The sequence below is a fragment of the Notamacropus eugenii genome, chromosome 4 (genome assembly GCF_028372415.1).
Source record: "Notamacropus eugenii isolate mMacEug1 chromosome 4, mMacEug1.pri_v2, whole genome shotgun sequence".
Lineage (NCBI taxonomy): Eukaryota > Metazoa > Chordata > Mammalia > Diprotodontia > Macropodidae > Notamacropus > Notamacropus eugenii.
Window position 1 is genome coordinate 206,329,128 of NC_092875.1, and position 26,946 is coordinate 206,356,073.

The following is a 26,946-nucleotide window of genomic DNA, read 5'->3' on the forward strand; positions in this document are numbered from 1 at the left end:
ATAAATACAATAGATAATGTGCAGGGCTAGTCAACTCTCTCCAAGTCCAAGCATTTTATTGTCCTGATGCTTCACTACTCGTAAAATCAGGTCTTTCCCCTCTTGTATCACATATGGAAGAAACAGAATGAAAGTCCCAAAATGGAGAACAGGAGAAGCTGGTTTTTGTTCTCTCAGGGAGGAGACCAGGTAATTTAAGAACCAGTAAAGCTGTGGACTAAGGTAATCTCCCCGAACCCTAGATCTGCTGCTGGGCTTGGCTCCCGGGAAAGGCAAGGCGCTAGAAAGGAAGTAGATTACCCGGTATCATGTTGCCAGAAGGCTGTTCAGCCTGGTCGCACCCACTCTGTACTACATACATATTTATTTCTGTCTCGGCGTAGCAGAGATTGCTTTATATGCTTCCTGTGAGGGCACCAAAGAGAAACAGAAGGTTAAGTAGCAAGAGGAAGGGGGGAGGGCTGGGAGTAGCTGCCATAAACAGGTAGGAAGGAGAGAAAACGGATTTTGAGAGTAAGGATAACAGTCTTAAGAGTAGAAAAACAACCCACTAAAATAGGGAAGAGCCAGAGGAGTGTAGTAAAACCTAAGAAAGAAAGAAAGAAAAGAGGTCTCTAAAATACTTCGGTTACACGTGATGCAGTTAAGTTTGGGGAAGTTCTGTGTAGATAAAAGACAGGAATACTTGGTGTAAATTCATCGCTTCAAAGACAATTTTCTGTTAGCTGTGTAAACACTGTTGCTGTGATAGGCACTCCAGCTATAAACTTGGAATGGATGAAACAAAATAAAATATAAATATATTTAGACTTATTCAGTTAATTCTGTGACTGTATGTAAAAGCAACCTCTGTGGTCACCAGCAACCCTAGGCCTCCGAGACTCATTAATCAGTGTCAGCAGCACAAAAGCAAAAGAACATAGACTAGGCCGTGACCTAATAAATATCTCTTCTGCAAAATTCAATATTCCTTTCCTCTTTAAAGTGACCCAATCAAAATTTCTCAGAATAGAAGAGATCTACTGATCGGGAAGAAAGAAAGGAAGAGAGAGGGAGGAAAAAATGCAGGCAGGGAGGGAGAGGTAAGAAGGGGGAAAAAAGCAAAGGATGACGGAAGGAAAAAGAAGCAGAGACAAAGTGAGATAGAGTCAGAGACAATGACACGGAGAAACTTTGATATCTAGAAAGACATGTGACCAAAGTTCTCCAAGGCCATTTTTCTGTATACTGTATGCTTGCTTCTTGGGGCATCCACAGGATGACAGGATATTCCTGGTTGCCAGAAGTCTTGGGACAAACTCAACTCCAAAGTGGCTCCTTCATTCTTTACAGTTACAGCATCCCTATGGTTTTTGGCAGTATGATAGAACTACCTTTCTGGCAGTTGAGACCCCAGCCATTCAGTTTATTTTGTTCTTTTTTTCCAAATGGGAGTCAGTCCTAATAGTAAATATATTTCTGTCCTTAGAAACCTTACTTGAGACATAAATACTGTTTTAAAACAATGTCAACTCACTACATAAAACTTCCTTCCACCCTCCACACCTTCTTCCCTACAAACAAACAAACAAAAAAAATGAACTAGCCAGTCCAATAAGCATCCTCCATGGTTTTTGGGGTTTTTTTGGTTTCAGTTTTCTTGTTTGCATTTTGAAGAAAAACCACCACATTATCAATAATTACATCTTGTTCTATTTTATTATTATCTGTTTCATAAATAATTTGTGTTTACAAAACATTTTAAAGTTTGCAAAGGGCTTTACATACATTAATCTTATGTGAGCCTCACAACCTTATAAGGTAAATAGTGCAGGTACTATTAGTGCCATTTATAGATGAGGCAAATGGCTTCAGAGGTAAAAATGACTTGTCCATAGTAATAACCATTGACTGGCATTTATTTATTACAGTTTGGAAAACACTTCAGCTATATTATCTCCATTTATTCATAGTAATTCTGGGAGATAGATACTGCTACAGATAAAGAAACTGAAGCTCACAGAGAAAAAAGTATTTGGAATATACTGTTTGTTCTAGAAGGAAAAAATTAAAGGCTTACAACTAAGAAAAACAACTAGAAAAGCTGACTCTAATCCTACTGGGAAGAAAATGAATGTTCAATGAAATAGATAATTTCCAAGCATTTCTGATAAAAATACCAGAGTTGAATGGATTATTTGTGATGCAAAGACAGGAGTCAAAAGAAACAAAAAAACTAGATAAATTTGAAAAATTGAAGGTAGCTATATAATTATGAAGTATTTATGTCCTAATAAGGGGAGAAAAAGCAAGTATTCCCTCATAACAATAATGTCTTTTAAAAAATTTAGTTGTTGATTTCTTTAAGGACTCTTTATAATTGAATCAATATTTTAAATAGTTCCATAAATATTCTGATATTTTATGTACTTTTGCAGTTATTTGGAGTGGGATTTCTTTTTCTCTTATAAACCTCTTGGACTTTTCATTATATAAGAATGTCAAAGTTTTTTAAATTTATTAATTTAGTTTTAGTTTTCAACATCTGCTTTCATAAGTTTTTGAGTTCTCAATTTTCCTTCCTCCCTCCCCAAGACAGCATGCAATTTGATATAGGTTATACATGTACAATTATATTAAACATATTTCCACGTTAGTCATGTTGTGAAAGAAGAATCAGAACAAAAGGGAAAACCATGAGAAAGAAAAAACAAAAACAATAAAAGAAAAACAAAATAGTATGCTTTGTTCTGCATTCATACACCATAATTCTTTCTCTGGATGTGAATGGTATTTTCCATTATGAATCTTTTGGAATTGTCTTAGATCACATAGGAATAGTGTCTTCAAGGGACACAGAGGGAATAAATAAGACAGAAGGACTGGTGATGGTTTTGTTACTTTTTAGTTATCTTGAGGGAAAAAAATAAAAGGGAAGAAAAAAGGAATATACTAAGGAAGAGAGAAGAAAGTTTTCTCTAGAAGGCCCTATAATCTGTGTTTTTGAGGGGAGGACTACAAATATGGAGGAGGAGATGGGGTGGAATTGACTACGCATGAGCCTCCTTTTTATCTAAACCTGACAAAGGAGGGTTCAGTAGACACACACACACACACACACACACACACACACATACACAGAGTTTAATGTTGAAACACATTAATGTCAGTACAAGAAAAGGAAAGTAAATTCAGTGAGGATTTGGCCATAAGCAAAACTGATATACTCTAATTTCAGGGGGTAATATAAAGGAAATAAAAAAGAACTTCTGATTTGGTCTGGGCGAAAGGAAATAGAAGAGGGGCAGTGGAGAGGAAGCAGATTGCTCTGTTCTTACCACCCTCTTCTTTGTAAAAATAGGCACTGGGGAGGGAGTAAAGAGAGGAAACAGTATAATATGATAGGATGGAGGGAAATGTGAAATTAACAAGCATAATCGTGAATGTGAATGAGATGATCTTACCCATTGAGCAAACAGGGATAGAAGAATTAATTAGAAGCAAAAATCCAAGAATTTATTTTTTACAAGAAACATACTTGAAGCAAAGCTTCACACAGAGTCAAAATAAGGGGCTGGAGCAAAATTTATTATACTTTTCAGGAAAATGAAAAAAAATCAGGGGTAGTGATCATGATCTCAGAAAAGGCAACAATAATAAAAAACACTTTGTTAAAAGAGATTACAGAGGAAAAAATATTATGCTTAAAGGCACCATAGACAGTATCACTATTAAACATATATGCTAAATGACATTACATCTAAATAATTAAACAAAAAATCTTACAATAATAAAAAGATTTACAGAAAGAAATAGAAAGTAAAACTATAATAGTTGGATACCTGATAATAGCCCTTTCAGACCAAAAAAAATAATAAAAAGAATAAAAAGAAGAGAAAAGTTTAGGACCTAAACAGAATTTTAGAAAAGTTGGATGTCCCATAATTGTTGAATGGGAATAGGAAGGAGAATATGTATTTCTCCGGACAGTGCAAAATATTTACAAAATTTTATGATGTATTAAAAACGAAAAGCCTCACAAAATAATGCCGAAAACAGAAACATTTTAAAAATTCTTTATAGAACACAACACAAAAATTATATTAAAATAATGTGTCTTTGAAAAAAGGATTAAACATTTTCAGACTAATTGATCTAATCCTAAGGAGTTGGTTGGTCAAAGAACAAATCATAGAAACAATAGATAATTTCATCTAAGAAAATGACACGATGTTGAAATTTTTGGGATGAAAGCAGTTAGAGAATTTATATCTCTAAACATTGCCTTCAACAAAAGAGAAAAAAAGAGGAAAAAACCCAGTGAATTGTGTATGTAATTTAAAAACAAAATAAAACCTAGAAACCAAGCCGATTTTAAAATTCCAGATAAGTGTCCAGATAAAATTAACAGCATAAAAATAGTGGATGCCTATTCTCTCTCTCTCTCTCTCTCTCTCTCTCTCTCTCTCTCTCTCTCTCTCTCTCTCCCTCCCTCCCCCCCACCTCCCTCATTTTACACACACACACACACACACACACACACACACACACACACACACATACATGCAGACATATATATAATACTTAGATTAAAGTAGCAAGAAATAGAGGATTTAAATAACTCAGTCTTAGGGGAAACAATTGAATGAGTCATAAATGAACTACCAAAGGAAAAAGAAAACCATGACCAAATATATTATTTACAGGGGAATTCTATCAAGCGTTCAAAGAAAAATGAGTTCTAATATTATACAAGTTGTTTGCAAAAATAGAAAAAGAATCTTACCAGTTTCCTTCTATGATACAAATATGGTCTTGATGCTTAAACAGGGAGAGACAAAATAGAGAAAGAAAACTATAAAATAATAAATCTAATAAACCTTGACACAAAAATATGAAAATAGCAATAGTGAGGTTCTATATAGCAGCATATAAAAGGGATTTTACACTATTACCAGTATGGATTTGTACCAATGTAGGCTTGATTTAATGTTAGGAAAACCATAAGCATAATAGACCTTAAAATAATACACAACCAAAATTGAATGATTGTATTAAAGGATGCAAAAAAAGCTTTCAAAAATTATAGCAGTTATTTCTGTTAAAAACACAAAGGGCATTGGAAAAAATGGATCTTTATTATTGAAAATAGTATATATCCAAATCCAAGAACCAATACTCCATGTAAAAAAAGACAAACTATTGACCTTTCCAAAAAGATCAAAAGTGAAAAAACAAGGATATCCATTATTATCAGCATTATTTGAAATAGTTGTCCCATGTGAATTCTCCATAAAATAGTCTTTTTTAGCAAGTGTACGCTAGGCATTCAAACAACCTGGCCAGCCCATCAGAGTTGGGCACTCTACAGTAGAATTTGAATGCCTGACAGTTTAGTTCAAGAAAAGACCTCAGTGTTTGTTATCTTATCTTTCCAGGGGATCTTCAAAATCTTCCTAAGACAATTCAAATGGAAGTGATTCAGTTTCCTGGTATGGCACTGGTATACTCTCCAGATTTCACAGGCATACAACAATAAGCGCTCACATGGTAGTCAGAAAAAGAGAAACAAGAACACTCTCAAGGTCTCTTAAGAACTTTGGAATTGATTGTGTGACATGGGAGACAGTGGCACAGGACCACTCAGCATGATGTGCCCTCATCAGAGAAGGTGATGTGCTCTATGAGAAAAGGAGAATTGAAGTAGCTCAAAAGAAATGTGAGATGCACAAATTTAGAGAATCCACCCCAAATATTCATTCACATGGACTATTTGTATCTGACCTGTGGCAGAGCATTCCAAGCTCGTAGTAGTCTGATCAGTCACAGTGGGAAAAATTGTAACTTGACTCTAACATAGTGAAGTCATTTTGGTCTTCTTCAAGAACAAAGGACAACAACCAACCATTTGAAATAGTACTAAAAATGCTAGCTATGTAACTAACACACATACACACATACACACACACACACACACTCTCAAAGAAATTGAGAGTAAGGATAAACAAAGAGGAAACAAAACCATATCAAAAAATGCTCTCAATCACCAATAATAAGAAAAATACAAATGAAAACAAATGGGCAGAGTACATTCTTTCCAAATCTTTCTCTGACCACTGGTCACCATAGAAGGCATTGCCTTCCCTTAATCTTTTCCTAAATCCTGCCCTTCTTTGAAAAACTGGAACTTCACTGAGACTTCTGTGCTCCAGTAACGTGAATCTGACTGAACATTAATTTCAGTTTTTTAGCAATAAAATGGTTCCAAGATATGTCATTCATGTATATGTGCTATCTAATAATCTTTAAAAGTTATTAATAAAAGATAAAGACAATAAAAGTGTCTCATAATAATAGCTCAGAGCTCCCACATCAAAATGAAATTGTAGTTAATTTACTCCAAATTTGGAGGCAGCTAAGTGGCACAATGGATAGAGCACCGGACCTAGAAATACTTATAAGGCATTTAGCATAGTACATGTCATATAGCAGGTGTTTTATAAATGCTTATTCCCTTACCTTTTATTTCTGCGTATTTCAAGCTAGTCATTAACATCTCCCATTGCACTCCCTCCTACAATTACAGACTTGTATCACAAAGATATTTTGAATAATCATAATTTTATGTCCTGGGCAGAATATTTCAAAGACAGAAATTAAATCAGGAATTGCAAGTTGGCTTAAAAGAGAAATTTTCAAATAAATGTCTGTCATTTTCAGTCACATGCAGAAAGTTAATAAAAAAGGCAATGGAACAAGCATTTAGTCGTTACTGTGTGCCAGTCACTTCACAAATATTAATAACATTTGATTCTTCTCCTAGAAGGAGAACAAAATTATACACCAATATTCATGATGAAAATTGATACAAAAGTATTTTTTTAAATGAGCAAAGAGGCTACAGCAACATATGACAAAGATTATACCTTATAATCAGTTTGGCTTTATAATAGGGATGCAGGGTGATGTTAAGAAAACTATAAATATAATTGACCATTTAATAATAACAAAAATGATATGTTTATGTCAATTGAAGCAGAAAATGCTTTGGTCAAGGTACAATACCTATGTGTATTCAAAATACTAGAAGACATAGGAATAAGTAGTATATATCTAAAACCAAGAGTCAGCAGTGTATGTAATGGTAATAAATTAGAACCCTTTCTAATAATATCAGGGGTAAAACAAGGATGTCTATTGTAACAACAATTATTTGATATACTGTTGGAAATGAAGATTATAGCAAGAAAACAAGAAAACACATTGAGGGAATAAGCAAAGGCAAAGAAGAAGCAAAATTATCATTTTTGCAGATCATATAATGCTTGACTTAGAGAGCAGTAAATCATCAACACAAATTAATTGAAAAAACTTCAGCAAGGTTGTAAGGTATAAAAAAAACCCATGTAAATCATCATTTCTATATATTGCCAACATAATCCATCAGGAAGAAATAGAAAGACAAATTCTACTTAAAGTAACTTAAATAAATATTATATACATGGTGATCAACCAACAAGTTCATACTTAGGAACTATATGAATACAAATACAAAACAGTGTTTATAGAACTATATAATTGGAGAAACACTAATTGCTCATGCACTGGCTAAGCTGATAGAGGAAAATCAGTTATACTACCTAAAAAATTCTTTCAGTGTCATGCTAATTAAACTGTCATAGGATAACTTTATAGATGTAGAAAAACAATGATGAAATTCATCTGGAGGAACAAAAGATCAAGAATCTGAAGGAAAATAATGAAAAAAGTAGTAAGTAAAGGGCTTTTGCAATGCTAGATCTCAAGCTATAATACAATGTATAATCATCAAAACTTTTGGAACTGGTTAAAAAACAGAAAAGTCAATCAGTGGATGCACTCAACATACAAAAGCAAAGTATATATGAATATAGTATTATAGTGTCTGATTAACCCAAAGACCCAAGGTACTGGGCTCATAATCTGACAAAAATAACTGGGAGAAATGGACAACAGTCTGACCAAAGTTAGATTTAGACCAATACCTCATATTATATACCAAGATAAGCTCCAAATGGATACATGACCTAGATATAAAAGGCCAAATCATGAACAAATTGAAGGAGCAAGGACAAAATTATCTTTCAGATCTATGGAAAGGGGAAGAGTTCATTGCTGAATAAGGGATAGAGAAATCACAGAACATTAAAATGAACAATTTTGATGACATAAATTTAAGTTTTTGTACAAGCAAATCCACTGTAGCTACAATTAGCAGGAAAATAGTAAATGGGGGAGGGAAGGAGGAGAAGGGAAAAGTCTCTACAGTAAGTTTCTCTGATAAAGGTTTCATTTCTTAGATAAATGAGCAACTGATTTAAATTTCTAAGAATAAAAATCATTCTGAATTATTTATTGAGGCAGCTAGATGTTGCATTTGGTAGGGTGCTGGACCTGATGTCAGAGACACTTGTTTTCAAATACTACCTTAGATACTCAACTATCTATACGACTCTAAGTATGTCATTTAACTTCTGGTTGCCTCAGTTTCCTCATGTATGTGTGGAGGGGGCTGGGGGCATTAGTGGGTGTATTTAGAAAAGAAACCACTTACCTCTCAGTGTTATCAGGATAAAATGAGATCATATTTGTAAAGTGTTTTGCCAGACATTAAAGTGATATATAAATGCTTGCTGTTATTATTATGAACAGATAGATCTCAAGAAATCTAAACGATCTAGAGCCATACGAAAAAAGTGACAAGTGACTAATAATTAGAGAATGTAAATCGAACCATCTCTGAGGTTCCACTAAATATGTATCAGATTGGCAAAACTGACAGAAAAGGAAAATGACAGATGTTTGAGTGACTACTGGAAAAATGTGCATGTTGATTATGGAGGAGTGAATTAATCTAGTTATTTTGGAAAATAATTTCCAACTATGTCCCTAAGATTATTAAACTATATATACTTTTTAACCCAGTGGCACAGGTCTAGTAGTATTGCTATTAGACCTGTCCCACAATATGATCAAAGAAAGAGGGAAGTGTCCTATACAGGATCTATGTACCAAAATGTTTATAGGCATTCTATTTTTTTTTGTAGCAAAGAATTGGAAACTGAGGAGGATACTTACCAACTGGAGACTAGCTAGACCAATTATATTATATGAATGTATATGCTATGCTATGGTACTATAAGAAATGATGACATGATAGGTTTCAGAGAAACTTGGGAACATATATAAACCAATGCAAAGTGAAGTGAGTTGAATCAGCAGAACAATTTATGTTGTAAAAATGAAAATTTTTTATATACTTAAGAACTCTTCTCAACACAGAGATCAACCATGATTTGAAATTACTCCAGATAGAAAAATGGTACTTACCTTCCAAAAGATAGTTGTTGGATTAAATATTCAAAAGGAGACACATTTTTAGACATGGCTGATAAAGAAATTAATTTTGCCTCCCATGCATATTTGTTACAAGGGTTTTGTTTTTCTTTTTCCTTTTGTTTTGTTTTGTTTTCTACCAAGGACTAATAAGAGATTAAAAGAAAGGAAACAAATGTATATAAACTAAAAAAGGAAGAAATATAAATCTTCTCTTGAAACAGAACATATAACTGGTGAGAAAGTGTTCAATCTAGTCTTCCAATAAAGGAAAAAAGTATGCTAATTTAAATGTATGAAACAACTATGATATAATTGAAAGAATACTAGATTTGGCATCTGAAGTCATAGTTTCAATTCCAAACTTTGCTGTTTAACTAGCTGTGTTACTTTAGGCAAATCCCTTGACCACTCTGTCTCAATTTCTTCAGTTGAAAGTGAGGAAAATAATAGCTGCATTACCTCACAAGTTATTGTGATATTTAAATTAGATAATATATAAAGCATTATTGGTCAGCTATTATTGTCATGTCTAGAACATATTACATCATAAATATAAAACGGATCTCTTAGATTGATTCATATATAGCATTGTTTGAAAAGAATATTCTATTTAAAATTAAAAACCTTTTATGTGAACAAAATCAAAGTCATTAGGATAAGAAAGGAAGCTGTTAACTGAGAGGGGATATCTTTGCATCAAATATCTTATAAAGGTCTGAGATCTAAGACGTATAGAAAAATAATACAAACATGTAAAGCCAAGAGCTATTCCCCAGAGGATAAATGGTCAAAGGATATGAACAAAGTTATAAGAAAAATGGTAAACTATCAAAAAAGACATGAAAGATTGCTCCAAATCAGTATTAACAAAAGAAATGCAGATCAAAATAATTTTGAAGTTTAACCTCACACCCATGAAAGTGGCAAAAGATGAAAATACTCCATGTCAAAAGGTCTATGTATGGAAAGAGAGGCACAGTAATACACACTTGGTAGAAATATGAATTGGTCTGACTATCTGGAAAGAAACTTATTAACAAATTAGCTAGGTGGTGCAATGGATAGAGCACCAGTGCAGGAGTCAGGAGGACCTGAGTTCAAATCTCACCTCAGACACTTGACACTCACTAACTGTGTGAACTTGGGCAAGTCACTTAACACCAATTGCCTCATCCTGGGTCACCTCCAGTCATCCTGATGAATATCTGGTCACTGGATTCAGATGGCTCGGAGGAGAAATGAGGCTGGTGACCTGCACAGCCCTCCCTCACTCAAAACAAAGTCAAGTGCAAGTCATGTCATTATTTCTCTGATGACAAAGAAGAACGAACACACATATTAACAAATTATGCAAAACACCTCCATAATAGTCATGTTGTGAAAGACTAACTATATTTTCCTCCATCTTATCCCACCCTTCCCACTTACTCTGTTTTCAACTTTGACCCTGTCCCTTTTCTAAAGTATTTGCTTCTGACTACCCCCTCCCCCAATCTGCCCTCCTTTCTATCATCCCCCACCTCTTATCCTCTTCCCCCTTACTTTCCTGTAGGGTAAGATATTCAATTGAATATGTATATTATTCCCTCCTTAAGCCAAATCTGATGAGAGTAAGGTTCACTTATTCCTTCTCACCTCCCTGCTCTTCCCCTCCATTGTCAAACCTTTTTCTTACATCTTTTATGTGAGATAATTTAGCCCATTCTATCTCTCCCTTTCTCTTTCTCCTAATATATTCCTCTCTCACTCCTTAATTTTATTTTTTAGATATCATCCCATCATATTCAACTCACCCTGTGCCCTCTGTCTTTCTGTCTATCTGTCTGTCTGTCTGTCTACTTCCTCCAACTACCCTAATACTGAGAAAGGTCTCATGAGTTACAATTAGTAAACTGCAAAATGGGGGAAGTGACATGTACTATTAGTTTTCATCAAAGAGTTTTTTTCTATTTCTTAAGGAATAGGGAGGGAAGAAGATTGTGTGAGAGTTTTGGGAGTAGTATCTATTATGTCTGAAGATATCAATGACTTTTTTTTAAAAAAAAGAAGAGTACATGATACACTTTTTCATACAAGGAAGCTTGGTGGCATAGTGGAGAGATTTCTAGACTTGCAGTCAGGATGACTTGAGTTCAGATCTTGCCTCAGATAGTTGACCCTGGGCAAGTCACTTAATCTCTCGCAGCTTCAATTTCTTTATCTGTAAAATGGGATAATAATAGTACCTGCCTCCCATGTTTATTGTGAGGATAAAATGAGATAATAATTATAAAAGCACTTTGCAAACCTTAATGCATTATTTAAGTTCTAGCTATTATTACTATCATGGCTAGTCCTATTATAGTCTTATCTGACATACAAAATAAGCAGATGGTCAACTTGGTGAATTCAATTCTGAGTTCCCTTTTGAGAAATAGATGCCCCCTCTGATAATGTAGTTACCGGGAATTGAAATCCTCTATGGAACTTCTGAAATACTATGCCTTCTTATTGTCCACAATTAACCCTGTGTTCAACAACTCTTTCTCACTCTTTCTCTTTTTTCTAACTCCCAAACATTATTCCTCAATCTCCCAAACAGAACTTATGTTCTTAAAAACAGAACAACCTCCATTACTCAAGCAAAAAAGAAAATCAAATGTTTTGTATAATTTTCCCAATTCCATCAGATTCAATATAATTCAACAATTTATTCATTGACTGCTGTGTGCAAGGCACCATGTTAGGAACTTGGGATATACAAACTTAAAATAAAAAATAGTTCCCTTCAAGAAGTTGGCATTCAACTAGGGAAACAAAAGTAGAAGTTACTTCATATCTTTTTATATTTATCTCATTAATATTAGAGTTCTAGAGAAATCTCAGAGCCTATGACCTATAGTTTCTGAGAGAAAAAGTGATTATTTAGTGTGGGAATTATTATTGACCAACCTACCTGCTATAGATTCTGTAGTTTTCCATTTTTCTGACAGCTGCATCTCAATCAGTTGTAAAGTCTTGTCAATTTGTCCTCCATTTTCTCTTCCATCTTTCTATCTACAATTTTAGCACCTTAGTTCAAAGTCCACTCATCTCATCCCTGGATATTTGCAATAGACTTTTATTTTAAAATTACTTATTTAGTATTTCATTTTCATCAATTACATGTAAAAACAATTTTAATATCCATTTTAAAAAAATTTGGATTCCAAATTCTCTCCCCCCTTCCTATCCCCTCATTGGGAAAGCAAACAATTTAATATATGTGATACATGTGTAGTCATGCAAAATATATTTCCATATTAGTCACATTGCAAAAGAAAACAGACAAAAAATAAAACAAGAAAAATAAAGAAAGTAAAAAAAAAAAAAGATGTATTTTTCTATTTGTTTTCAGACTTCATCAGCTCTTTCCCTGGGGATGGATAACATTTTTCATCATGAGTCTTTCAGAACTGTCTTGGATCATTGTATCTGCAATAGCCTCTTAACCCATACCTCTCTGCTTCCCACTCTAAGCCCCTCCAATCCATCCATCACATCATTACCAGATTAGTCTTCCTCATACACAGATCTAATCAGGTTGCTTATGATGATTTTCTCAAACAAAAACTCTTTGGTGATTCCCTATTTTCTACTAGATAGAATCCAGACTCCTTATCCTTACATTCAAAGTCTCCCACAACCTGGCTGTAACTTGTCTTTACAGACTTTTCTAACACTGCTTCTTAACTCTTGCTGTATGCTCCAAGCAAATCAGACTATTTAACATTCATTATTCACGTCCTACACCTTTGCCAGACCATTTCCTGTACTTCCAGTGCTCTCTCACCAATCTCCATCAGTCGAAATTAGTGGTGTGCTAGAGGTGGCTCAGACCAGCCAATTGTTAAAATTTTCATTGTAAACATTTACACCTTGGAAATTGCCAAATGCTATAAAATCAGGGTTTGATTGATTGTTGTGTAGATTAGCTAAGGTTTAGAAAGTGATGGAAAAAATGTTAATAATATGAATTATACTCAAAAGTGTGTCATGCATCTTTTTTTTAAGTGTGTCATGCATCTTTTTTTTTTTAATGAGAGCTGATTGTGACCAGCATGTCTCTGGTCAAAATCCTATCCACTCTTCAAGAAAAAGCTTAAATATTGTCTTCTCTATGAAATGTTCCCTAATTTCCCCAGTTAAAGATAATTTTGTCTTCCTTGGATCTGTCATGTATTTGGGCATTTCATTCACTTGAACGGAGAATATTTTCTATTTTGTATTATAGCTTTCTATATGTCTGTCCTATCCTAGGATTATTTATCTTTCTCTATCTCTCCACATATATACATACGCATATACATGTGTCTCTGTGTATATATGTATATATACATATATTAATAGATTTTAGAGTTGAAGAGACTTTAGTGATCATATAAACTTATTCCCTCATGTTCAGATGAGGAAACTGAAGTGACATAGTGAAGTGACATAGTGACTTTCCCAAGGTCAAGCAGATGGAGCCAGGCTTCAAATCCAAGTTCCCTGACCTCAACTCCAGTACTCTTTCCATGTAACACAAATTTAGCTAGACTCTGAGCTTCCTTTGGACAGAGACCATGTGTTTAGTTTTCCATGACTCTCAGGACCTGGTCAGTCAGTAAACAAGCATTTATTAAGCACTTGCTATGTGGTGCTACGCACAATACTCTGCCCATATTACGTATTTAATAAATATTTGCTGGATTAGTTTGAATGATACAAGTTTAAGGTTACAAAAGACAAATTGTCATCTAGAGACTTCAGTGTTCTCAGAAAACCATCTCTAGAATATTTATCAATAGATGAGGTTCGTTTTTCTTTAACCCTTTTCATAAAGCAAAGAAGTAAAAATCAGGAGGACTTCTCTGAAAATTCAAAGAGCCTCTTAGGGAGGGTTCAGTCTCTCTTAATTCCCTTTTTCTCCAGCCCCTCCCCCACAAACTTACAAGAGATTGCTAAGATTGTCAGTGCAGAGAATCATTGTCATCACCTTTATCTAATTTTCCTTTGGTTGCTGGGGTTACGTAATATTGGAATGAAGCTTCATACCTCATAGGTAGGAAGGAGCATTGGTGTGAATAACTACAAGAGAAAGGAAGAAAAGGGAGAGGGGAGAAAAATAACAAAGGAAATAGAAGACTTAAGTTTCCTGTAATCTGTTTTAGTCATAATTTTTGCTAAAGCTCTTTTATAAACATGCTAAAAATAATATAGATGTTTTAAAATATTCTCAATATTTCATGGTTTATTTCTTACCTCTTAAAATTCCAATTTTTTGTTCAGAGTTCTAGTGGGAAAAGCTGGGCACTTCCTAAAGAGCCATTCAACTTTGGTTTCCAAGAACTTAACACAGGGTCAGTTAGGTGGCACTATGGATAGAGCACTGGCCTTAGAAGCAGGAGGACTTTGAGTTCAAATCCAGCCTCAGACACTTGATACTTACTGGCTGTGTGACCCTGGGCAGGTCACTCCCCTTTGCCAAAAAAAAAGAGAGAAGAAATCCAAGAACTTAACACAATGGAAGCATGTTTTATTTTTTTTCTGAGCCACAAAAAACAATGCTGTGATTCCCCCAGGCAACATCAGGCAGCAATTCTCTAATTAGTATATATACCCCTACCCCCACACACACCCACACACATGCATACAACAGTACAGTCATGATCATACAATAAAGATAGTAAACCCAAAGACTGCTAAGACCACATCCCGAATCCATAGCAAGTGTAGCACTGTCCATGCTGTTTGCCAGCTGGGAAAGTGAAAACACAATTTCTTCCCTTCTTGTGGGAATGTTTTGGGAGACAATATGTTTTTCTGAATCACTGATGGGAAGTGGGTTTCTCCCCCCTTCCCAACCTCATTCCCCCAATAAAAGCATCAGCCAGGGACAGGAACAAATTACTTAAAGCTCTAGGTGCTCAGTTGACCCACCTACTAAACAGAGAAAACAATGCTTTCTATCTACCACTCTCATTGGCTATTGTAGGAATGAAAGTAATCTGCCAAACACTTTGAAAGGCTTAGGCAAGGCGATAGAGACTGTTAAAATAAATAATTATGACACAATGTTGATATGCCTGCACTAACTTTTTTCTAACATCTACCTCCTGTCCTTGCTTTTTAGTCCTACCTAGAGATTCTTTCCATCCATTTAGCCCATTGATATGGCCACACCCTCAGCAGAAGCTAGGTCATAGATAGTACTGAAAGGGTTTGCCATGTCCTCATTGGGTAGCAATCCCCTCAACAAAGTAGATATCAACCTACCAATGTCTTGGTAGATAAGTCTCAGCAAGTTGCCTGAGGCATGTATATGAGTTGCTTAGGGTCATTCACAAAGCTTAGGGTTTGAATTCAGGTCTTTATAACTTCCTACCTAGCATTCTATCCATTATGCCACATAGGCTCTGGTCACATGCAATATATGTCTAAAAATTTGTTTATTTTACTTCAGCATAAATTCTTTTCAATCTGACTATAAAAATCATCACTAAAGACTAAAATACAGGGTAAGGTGAGCTATTTTATAACCTACCCAATATAGTCACAAACACAAGACAATAGACCAACTATAAAAATGACTTAATTTCTGAGGTAAACCTGAGGGTAGTTTTATAATGAGATTCAAAAATATTAAAAATAGGTGCACATTTGTTTACGTCTGCTCTTCCAATTGACCAAAGGTTAAACTTAGTAGAACTAAAAACATAAGGAAACCAACGCATCTTAACCACCATGATGGCAATGCTAAAAACTAGAAAGGAAGTATCGGACAACATTCTTATTTCATATTACTGTACTCTTTTACTCACATTCCAGTCAGACTAGTCTGCTAGCTATTCCTTGTATGTGACATTCCGTCTCCTATTTCTGTGACTTTGAACAAATGGTCCCTCAGGTCTGCGATACACTCCATCACCTCACCTCTGCCTTATGGAATTCATACTTGTGACCTCCTACATGAGGTCTTTCTTCATTTCATTAATTATTAGCACTCTTATTCTTTAAATTTTTTGTTGATATCTTGTTTTTAATTACTTTTATTTCTATTTTTTCTCCCCTCTGAGAGCCATCTTTTTTAAGTCAACATGCATTTACTGATGCATGTATTATGAGAGTGAAACTAATTTGTTAAATATGATACTGTCAGTCACTGTTCTAAGCACTGGGAATACAAAAAAAGGCAAAAATGTAGCCCCTGACCTTAGGAAGCATAAATTCTGATTGGAGAGACACCATGCAAATAACTAGGAACATACCTAGTAGAAGGAAGGAAATCTCAAAAGGGAAGCCAATGCCATCAGGAAGGACCTGAAAGGCCTCTTGAAGAAGGTGAGATTTGAACTGAGTCTCAAACAGAACCTGAGAAACCAAGAGGGAAAAAGGAAGAGGGTGGAACAGATATGGGAAACAGCCAACCTCAAGGTACAGAGTTGGGAGATTGTGTTAGATATGGAAACTGGATTGTTGTGTTAAAGGAAATGCAAGCAGATCCTTGCTTTTGATTTTAGAGAGCATGGAGGAGAAAAAAGTGTAAGAATACCAGAAAGGTAGGAAGGGGTCAGGTTATGAAGAGCTTTAAATGTCAAACAAAGGGCTATATTTGATCCTGAAGCTGATAGGCAACCACGAAGCTCATTGAGCAAGGGTGTGACATCAGCAGACCTATGCTTTACATCTTGTAATAAAGAGCAAAAAAGAAAAGGAAAGCAGTTCTGCAAAACTAACCACTTCATCACCTTACTGTTTCTACAGTTATCCACAATCTTGGGCCCCCACTTTTGTAAAGAAAGGAAGGAGGTACATGTTCCCACCCCTTCTTTGGGGCCAGACTTAGGATTTATAATTACATAGCATTCAGTTTTGAATTAGAACTTTCTTTTGTTCTTTCAGTCTATATTGTTGTAATCAACATATGTATGTGTATATCCATATTTGTGTATGTATGTGTGTGTATAATTTCCCTATTTTGCTCCATTAATTTTGGATCAATTTATATAACTCTTTCCATGTTTCTCTGAATTTTTATATTCACAATTTCTTAAAATGAAGTAATATTCATTACATTTTTTGACAATCTATAATCAATGGGGCACTCTTTCACTGATTAGGTTAGTTTGTATTACTTTGTGTAATGTTTACATTTCCTTGTACAAGGCTCTACCCTCCTCATCTCCCATGCAATGTAAGCTCCTTGAGTCTACGTCTAGTTTTGCATTATGTACTTATCTACCCAGCACTTAACACAGTACCTTGCAAAAAGTAGTCATTTCATAAATGTTTGGCAAATTGTTTTCTTGTTGGATCCTTAGGATTCAGAATATACTATGGTAGTACCAAGTTAATGTTTTATGTTGATTTGAAGGTAAATTGGAGGCTAGTGCAGATTTTGGGGCTCAATCATGCAATGTTTTCTGTAACTATCAGTCCATTAATCAGCAAATGGTTACATAGTGAATGCATCAGAGAGCTTCTTAGAGGGTCCTTAAGCTAAGTCAAAGAAGAACCATTTTATTATCCTTCAGTCCAGTGGTCACAAAGTGTATAATGGAGCCAAAGAGAGAAAAGATCATGAGATTTTACATTGAGAAGGGCCCTTAGAAGTCATATAGTCCAACTACTTCCATTAACAAATGAGGTCTAGAGAGGTCATAGCATCATAGATTTAGAGTAAGAAGGGATCTTAGAGGTAGTCTGGCCCAACCCTACCATTTTACAAAGGAGGAAACTAAGGCTCTGAGAAATCAAATGATTTGTCCAAGGTTACAAAGCGAGCAAGTGGCAGAGATAGTCACTGCTTCCTTACAAAAAGCAAATGGAAAAATATATTTCTTACTAATGACACTGACAATGAAGGCAAAATTGGAGGCCATCTAACACTTCTAAATTGGGAGCGTTAATGGTAAAGAACAAAAAAAAACCATTTCTGATGAAGAACTTTCTAGTAGCGTACCCCTGCCTACCCACTTTAACTGCAGGGTTACCTGCATTTAGCTTTTAGTCTATTGTATCTTTACTTGGACCTACTAGAGTGAGCAACAGCTACCTAAGCTTGTTGAAAAGATGAACAATTAAATCCAAGCTGACTGAATATAGGCAGGTTTCAGTTTAGACTGTTGCAGAGAGAGAGAGGACCATCTAGCCCACCCTTAAAGAGCTCCAGCAAAGATGCACCAGCCTTCTCTCTCCTATATAGCAAAATCCTCACTGTCACAACTGTATCCTTCCAAACCTCTCAAAAAGCCATAGCACTAACCACTATAGAAAACCCTCTGTGGCTATATAAACACACACACACACACACACACACACATACACACATACATACATACACACAAGGCTTGTTCAGAAATCTTTACACGTGGAAGGAGAACAATAGGCTTTTCTTTTTTGGTATTTTACACATAGAAATATATTCTTCTGTGAGTATAAAGGACTTTTCTGAGTGTGAACTCTCTGAAAATATTTCACCCGCCATCCTGGACAGGACTGTCAGAGATTAAATCTGTATTCCAGTGGCTTTTTTCCTTTAAAAAAAGTATCACCTCACCATTAGTATCAGTGGTGATGTCTGTTTTCCAGGTGTTAGCTGTGGCCAGAGCTGATCCATGCCGTTTGTAGCATACACAGGTCTTCAGTAAGTAGTGTGTGTACTTACTGTTTCTGAAGCCAGTCACTGAGTCCAAACATATTTTAGAGCACTAGAAGGAATCCTTTAATATGAACCATTTTAAACCCTAAGTCTGATTGCATTCTGTTAGCTAACATCTGGTGCTGTTGAAGATGATCAGATAGCATTGCGAAATACAAAATATGAAACTTATTAACTTTTTCCTGTTGTAAAAAAAATATTGTAAAATATTGAGACCAATCTGATAGCATGCTCAGAAAAACTCTTCAGCTTCAGACTCTGGAAAGGAAAAAAGGCAGAACTCAACCACCTTCAATTATTTTTCCTTTTGCATGAGTTGCGTTTTTCCCCCAATTTTAAAAAGAGTTATCTCTGGGAAATGGATTTTGCTTTTAAAAGCACTATCATGGATGTTCGCTTTTTTGTAGGTACTAATGTCAAGTCACACACACACACACACACACACACACACACATACACACACGAGGAAAAAAATCTTTAAATCAGTGTATTAATGAGCAAAGTGATACAACACCATAAATGATTCAGTGTCATTCCTTGTCTAGCTCAGGTACATGCACATGATGGGTAATATTTTACAACCTCCTGACAGCTCTGCCCATGTGCATCCTGCTTGTACATGTGAAACATCTCTCCTCCAATTGCACTAACACCTAATGGGTAAAAGGAATTCTTAACCAAAGCTGAGACATCCCCCCAAAGGATATATTTCACAAACGTGATAGCATTACTGTGAAAGTAGGTTTCTAGATGCAAATAATTCAAGAAAACTGCCTTCTGATTGGCCAAGTCAATTCTACTCCCACAGTCTGAAACTGGAGTATTATTCCATAAATATCCTGAAATCAAACTCTAAGTGTAAAAACATCTAAGAAATGTTGTCTGAACAACAGCAATTTTTTTCCTCAGGAAAGAAAATCTCATGGAAAGTGTGGGAAGATACAGGCACATTTTGGAAGAGATTGAAACTGACGGCAGAAATGCTTTCTTTTATAAAATAGTGAAACTATAAATCAATTCCTTTCTTCACAAGAACACTAAAAAAAAATAGATGTACTCAGCAGGCAAAATGAATTGACAATTTGTTTGCTCAAGAAGTTACCATTACAGAAATAATAGGATTGACCCACTGTTCAGTTATTGGTAATAGAGATGTAGATTTCTAATAATAGAAAAACGTCAGGAAATTTATTATATTATTTTCCAACACACACACACACACACACACACACACACACTCACACACACTCACATACACTGAGACCCAACTGACTCCTAGCATTTGATTTTTAAAAGGCAAGATAAAAAGCAGTATCAGTTCAGTTAAAAACCCTACTAGAATATCTAGGTGACTTTACTATGGCAATGATGTTTAGAGGTGGTGCGGTATAGTGAATAATATTGAACTGGGAGTGAGGAAGACCAGAGTTCAAAACCTGCCTCAGTGGTCATGTGAGCCTGAGTAAGTCACTTAACTTCTCAACCTCAGTCAAGGGTTTTCTTCGACTGCCAGCTGCTAACGCCAACCCTTTTCAGATTGCTTTCACCTTCTTTGTATATACCTTGTATGTATCTTAGATATTTACATGTAAATGTAAGGGTTTTAAAAAATTTTTGCTTGTGTTTTCTCTTTCCCTGTATCCTCATTGCTTAACAGTGAATAGCAATTTTGTTGTTTAGTCATTTTCAATCATGTCCAACTCTTTTTCAGCTCATTTGTGATTTTCCTGACAAAGATACTGGAGTTGTTTGCCATTTCCTTCTCCAGATCATTTTACAGATGAGGAGACTGAAGAAAACAGCGTGAAGTGACTTGTCCAGGGTCACCCGGCTAGTAAGTGTCTGAAGCTACATTTGTGTGTGTGTTCATCCTTTGTTGCTGAAGAAGATCATGCCATCAGAGAAATAATGACATGACTTGCACTTGACTTTGTTTTTGAGTGAGGGGAGGGCTGTGCAGGTCACCAGAAGCTAAACTCAGGGAGATGAGTCTTCCTGACTTTAGGCTTGGTACTATCCACTGTACTACCTTGTTGCCCACTATACACCAGTAGTAAGCACTTCATAAATGCTTACTGCATGACTGAAATGGGAATAATAATCATGCCTACTACACAAGGGTGTTATGAAGATTAAATGAGGTAGTCAAAGTAAAATGTTTTGTAAACTTTAAAGCACCATATTCAAGTTAGCTGTTATTTTAACCTAAATTTGAATTGTTTGTTGAAACAAGTTATTCCACTAAAGACCTGGAGGTTACTTCATGATGTGCTGAAGGGGTATCTCACTTCTTAAACTCCATTAATCTCTGGCTAAGCTGTTCTAAGTTTGAAAGACTTGGTGTATGGGTTTGAGGATAGGCTACTTGTCATGCAAGGACCAGTTACTCTACACCCTCCTAGTACAGGCTCATTTTTAGACCTCTTACCAATTTGTAGGTGGGTTGATAACTAGATCTATAGGAGTACCAACCCTAATGGAAACACAGATATTGAAGAATTAAGAATGAGATAAGTTAGAAATATTATCTTCTTATTAAAGAAAAAAAACTTGAGAGAAATAAATACAGATACACAAACTGTTTTTGTTATGCAGTTTTAAATGTCAAGTTAATGAATAAACTAGAAGTAGAAGTATGACGATCAGTCTTTTGGACATGCCCTCTATGAACAAAGATTCTCTGATTTACTGATTCTCTGAAGTTCCATACAGATATTTTTTGATATAAAAATGAATCTGCTCTCATTGGCATGTGTACTTCCTCTGCCAGAGCAGATAAAAGCAACTGCATGTCTTTTAATCATAGATCTAGTGCTGAAAGAGACCTCAGAGACCAATGAGTCAAATCCAACTCCTCTCTGTCCCCATTTTACACATGAGGGAACAGAAGCCAAGACAGATTAAATGTCTTGCCAAATGACACAAAGGTAGTAAGAACCATTAGTAGGATGTGAACGTTGGCCCTCTAACAACAGAGAGTATTTTTTCCATTGAACCATACACCATTTTTGGTTCTCATAGACAATGTGAAAGATACATAAATCCTTTAAATCCCTCCCTAATCTACACTGGTTCTTTTCATACCATTTAAATGACTGTAATGCATATTGGGGGAGGGGATTTGGAATTGTAAGGAACTTTAGTGCAATCTCAATTTACAAATGAGGAAACTGATGACCAGAGAAATTAAATGACTTGTCTCTAGTTCCACAGAGAGATAATAACTACCTTAACCATATTGATCTGACTCCTAACTAAGTCTTTTCCATCAACCCTCCATAAAAATCCACCTAATGCACAGGTGGCATTCCTCTGCTTCTTTTAATACCTTGGTAGTCCTAATGCGCTTCTTGGGATGTCTGCTGGTATTACAACATGACCAGTCTGACTTTCTGTTCTGTTCAGATACATCCTTGACATCTTTTCTGCCATTTCTAGTGCATGGCCTTGTTGCAACTTATGCACGTAATGGATTTTCCATTGTCGTCAGTTCCTTTAAATTTTAATTCTTCTGAGGTCTGTGTTTCATAGTCATCAACCACTTATTAAGTACTTTTTATGTACCAGATACTATAAGCAATATTGCGAAAACAAAAGCAGCTTCTGCTCACAAGGAGCTTACATTCTAATGGGGGAAACACATGTAAATAGCTAGTTACATACAAAATATATACAGAGTACATGGAAGGCAACCTTAGAGGGGTAGCTGAGAACACTGGGAAAGGGCTCCTGTAGAAAGCGGCATTTAAGCTAAGTCCAGAAGAAAGCCAGGGTTTATAAGAGACAGATATGAGGAAGGACAGCATTCTGGGCACAAGGCACAGCAGTATGAAATCATTGAGAAGGGAGGTAGAGAACATGCGAGAAATGCAAAATAGACCAGTATGGCTAGACAGCACACCAGGAGAATTCTCACAGTAAAGAGATGGGCTCTTGCTATAGTGAGCCATTTGAGATCGTTAAAACCATTGTACTTACACAAGATGGGCAGGTGGGGTGGGGAGAAGGAAGAAAAATGAACATTTCTATAATGCTTACTATGTGCCAGACCTTCACTAAGCTCTTTTTCAAATACTGTTATCATTTGATCCTCACAACAACCCTTCAAGGTAAGTGCTATTATTAACACCCATTTTCAAGTTGAAGAAACTGAGGCAGAGGTTAAGTGACTTGCTCCAGAGTCAACCAGCTATTAACTGTTTGAGGATTTCAACTCAGGTTTTCCTGACTCCAAGTCCAGTGCTTTAGCCACTGTGCCACCTAGCTGTAAGACAATAATGTTCTGAAATGGATGATAGTAATGTTTACCCCAGATTAGAGAAGACTGTAATTAATGTACCAGCTATGATAGGTTGTCATTTAGACAAGGGAGTTTTTTCTGTTTTGTAGAACGTCATTCATCGTATTGCAATTATGGAAAAGCATATGTACATCAGGTCATCAAAAGAAAAAACCTTCCAATAAGCAGAGTGGTGTTCTCATTTAGTCATGCAGTTCCCACCAAGTGAGGAAACAAGAAGAGGCTGAATGGCCATTTTTCAAGAATGTTGTTAAAGGAATTCTTGCATTGGATAGGCCATTAGACTTAATAACCTCTAATGTCCATTTCAACTCTACACATCTTTAATTTTAGGAAATTCCAGGCTAGATAGATGAGGATATTATTTTAAAGTTTTTCTTTGGGGGTCTTGTATACTTATAAAGTTTCTAGGGTAGAGTCTGGAATCTTCATTTTTGTGGTCTTTTTGAAAAAAAAATACACTTTATTGATGATTTTTTTTCTTTATATCAAAATCATTTCTGAAAGAAAAAAATCCTTCCTCCCTTTCTAGATGAGCTGTTCACTTGTTACAAACAACAATAACAATAATGAGGCATGAATTTCTAACACAGTGACCATATTTGACAATGGGTACAGCATTCTCCCCCAGTAATCCTGTCTCTCTGCTATGAAGAGAAAGGTTTCTTTCATGGGTTGAGACCTTGTGGGTTGATTTGTGGGTTGAGACCTTGACTAGCTTTTCAATTACTCTGAATTTGACTTTTCCCTAGTGACCTTTTACCCTTTCATTTATAGTATTGTAATAATTAGGTATTTTGTTCACTCGGTTCTATTTATTTCATTCAGCATCAGTTCAGTTTTATCATTCCATGTGTCTATAGATTCTTCATTGTCATCATTTCTTACTTTACAAAAAGGATTCCATTAAATTTATATTTTTATTACATTACACAAATTTTTCAGTCATTCCCCAACTAATAAACAATAACTCGGTCTTCAGTTGTTTACTATTATTATTCTTTGCTAACAAATGACTACTGATTAATTGATTGCTAACACAAAGAGTGCAGCTATTAATTATTTTGGTATAAACTGGACCTTTGTTTCTATCTTTTACTTCCTTGGTATATATAAAAAAAAGCAAAATGTATGGACACTTAAACTCACTCTTCTTGCGGATTTTCTAATGAATATTCACATTGGTTGGACCAAGTCACATTTCCATCCACAACACATTAGTGTGCTTGTCTTTTTAGACTCTCCAACATATGATTGTTCTCCTGGGATCTTCCATATAAACTATTTCATTCTGTAGCATAATATAGTTAAGGGAAATATTTAGCTCTGTAAACTCTTATTTATTATTTCTCTATGAGAATTGTCATGTAATTAGAATTTCTCTATTAGAATTGTCATGCAATTAGAATTACATGTCTCTAGCTTCATGAATGTAATAATATTAAAGAGATTTTTTATGAAGATTAGCTTAAGAAGCAAAGACAACAATAATATAGCATGAAAAGACCAATAAATGTGAAGGAGATAAGACTTGGAGAAGGTAGGCTTTGAAACCATAGGAATGGAAGAGATGAAAAACATAGTTCATAGAAAATATCACTTAGTAAAAAGATTCTTTCCGTTCCTTCTCTGAAAGTCAGTAAGGGTGAGGTGGTGACAAATACTAGTCAACAGAAAAGGATTGTAAAATAATAATAATAATACACATTTGGCTGTGTCTGATTTGTTATCACCTCATTTAGGGTTTTCTTGGCAATGATACTGGAATGGTTCGCCATTTTCTTCTCCAGCTCATTTTACAGATGAGGAACTAAGACAAACAAGGTTAAGTGACTTGTCCAGGGTCACACAGCTAGTAAGTGTCTGGGGCCAGATTTGAACTCATGAAGGTAAGTTTTCCTGACTCCAGGTCCAGCACTCTATCCACTGCACTACCTAGTGGCCCCATAATAATAGTAATAGTTAACACTCATATGGCACTTTAAACTAGCTTTTATATAGCACTTTACAAATACTCTCTGATTTTATTCTCACAACATCCCTGAGAAGTACGTATTGTTATTATCCCTATTTTATAGATGAGGAAACTGAGAGTAGGAGAGGTGCTCTGTAACTTGCCCAGGGATTGCACAGCTAGACAATGTTTGAAATCTTATTTTTCCTGACTCCATTTCAAGCAGTCTAGCCTTTATGATATGGTAAGAAAAGCATTTATGAATTACCTACTATGTGCCATAAATTGTGCTAAGCACTGGTGATACAGTTAAAAACAAAACAAAATACAGTGCTTGCCTGCAGAAAAGCCCACAATATAACAGGGAAGACAATATACAAATGGAAGCTGAAGTGGGGAAGTGCCAGAGGGTGCAGGACTAGTGGAGGCATGCATGATGGTAACAAATGAAGAGAAGGTGAGATTTGGGGTCCTCTATAAAGGGAGGCTATGGGGGAAGTTTGCTTCATCAGAGGGCAGAAGCAAGTAAGGGTACTGATGAGGTACTAGCTAGCTTCCTTCAGGCTTATTGGTGTACCGTTCTGGTATACGTGTGCAATATGCCTACTTTGGAAATAGGTCATTTTTCCATTATCTTTTCTCTCTCTATGTGCCTAACCTTTACCTGAGCTATTCAGTTTCCCCCTCTGACCTATTCCCCTTGCAGCAAGCAACCTGGCCTCACTTTCACATGGGAAATAGGTTCTTTCCAGTCTACTTTTGTTAGCCAACCTGATAGCTTTAGTAGAGCGCTTCAGTATATTAGGCATTGCATGAACACTCAGTGGAGTGAAATAAGATACTGGAGAAGATAAATCAATGTCTTTCTCTAGTCCTTAGCTCACTTAAATGAAATGGTTGTTAGTCAGATGTTCAATTCAACTTCCTTTGAAATTATCTTCCTTTCCAAATATTGTTCTCTCTCCCACATTCCGTCTTTGAGGATGGTAACATCGAACTTAGTACGAGTAATTATCTTCAAGCTTCTTGGATTTCATTATAGCCTTGGATTTGTGTTTGGAAAAGAGACAAGCCTTGTCAATGATTTTTTAAAATAATAGTCAGAGGCCAAGTATCCATAATGAATCTCGAAGATTTGTCAGCTATCTTTGGTACTCGTCTTTGCTTGAACACTTAATGTAATGAATGAGAGGGAATGAAATCTTATCACAAGGGTGGCATCATAAGGTAATTTCTTATTCCCTCTTCTGGCAGAGTGAAGACCCTGCCTCATGGAGCAAATCCACCCATCTCCAGACAGCAAAACAAGAAATCCTGATGAAATTTATTTGGAGAAAAATTTCTGCTAATTAGAGAATTAAAGCTGAGTTGTACCCAGAAGAAAAGTCTCATCACTGCATTGTCCTGTTCACTAATAAAAACTTTCCTGGAAGCAACTTTCAAGGTCATACAAAATCTGGCACTGCTCTGTCTTTCCCAAATTATGCCGTATACTACTCTCCTTGCTGTATTTTGTACCCTAGGGAATTGGAATACTCTGTCCTCCATACATGCCCTTCACTCTCACACCTCCATACCTTTGCTTTTGTCATAGTCTATGCGTGTACCATCATACCATTTTCTTGAATTTATATCTATCCTTTAAAGTCCAATTCAAATGCTGCCTCCTTCATG

At 35.6% G+C, this 26,946-nt stretch overlaps 1 long non-coding RNA gene across 1 annotated transcript; it reads left to right on the forward strand.

The window, feature by feature from the left end:
• On the forward strand, positions 1 to 26,727 carry LOC140498329 (uncharacterized). The gene is made up of 3 exons (XR_011965071.1): positions 1 to 189; positions 20,730 to 20,852; positions 26,527 to 26,727. It is a non-coding gene; the product is annotated as an uncharacterized lncRNA (long non-coding RNA).
• The last annotated feature ends 219 nt before the right edge of the window (positions 26,728 to 26,946 follow it).